Source organism: Pseudogymnoascus verrucosus (genome assembly GCF_001662655.1).
Source record: "Pseudogymnoascus verrucosus strain UAMH 10579 unplaced genomic scaffold scaffold_46, whole genome shotgun sequence".
NCBI classification, from domain to species: Eukaryota; Fungi; Ascomycota; class Leotiomycetes; order Thelebolales; family Thelebolaceae; genus Pseudogymnoascus; species Pseudogymnoascus verrucosus.
The window spans coordinates 2446-3429 of NW_017263697.1; positions in this window are offsets into that span (position 1 = coordinate 2446).

Below are 984 nucleotides of genomic sequence, written 5' to 3' on the forward strand. Positions count from 1 at the left end.
GGGCGGGCAAAGTGGATCCATCAATTCGAAACCTGCATCAGCATTATCTTTTTTGTAGACATGAGCCAATACGACGAACATCCTCCCGGAGAACCAAACCAGAACAAACTCACAGAGAGTCTTCTCTTCTTCGATTCCGTGATAAACTCTCACTGGTTCGTCCACCACACCTCCATCATCCTCCTTCTTTGCAATTTTGGGCGTTTCAAGGAAAAATTACAGAGCAGACCGCTAGAGGATTACTTCCCAGATTATTCGTCTGGAAACGACTTCAACAGAGCGGCCAAGTACATTCTATGGCGCTTCAATCAGCGCAACCGCGCACACGTGAATCTTTACCCGCATCTTTGTAATCGTTCTGATGACTACATGAACCACATCATATGGTCGGCGGTGAAGGAAACTATCCTACAGAATCGTTTAAAAGATGCGGGCGAAATATGATTCATGATAGAGGAAAGCACAGAATGTTAAACGTTTTGAATCTAAGACGAGCGTGTTTCTGTTTCCTGTTAAGTCAAATGGGACTGCACAATTTTGTGAGGCATATAGTGTATATTCATAGATGTTGTACCATAGCACCGAATAAGCAGCGGGGTTCAAATCTAACTATAATTCCTTTGCTAACTATGGCATCTTTGGCTCTCGACGATTAACAAAGCCTTATGCCCAATCTTCCAAGCTAAAGCTATCCACACATATTCACTTGTCTTCAATTAGCAACTCGTAGCGACAATCGTCTAGAAGGGGGGAAAAAAGAAAATTCACCTACAGAGAGACCATGTTGAACCATTATATAAATTAGCTTCATTACATACTAAATCTGTAATATTTATTTCATTTTTTTTTTATCTATTTCAAACCACAAATCTATAAAATTATTTATCTAACTCACTTAATAGGCCATGGCAATTTCACATCCTGCTATACACCCGAGAAATCCCCATCCTGCTCACCCTCACTTCACCCCTTAAGGCGATAAGG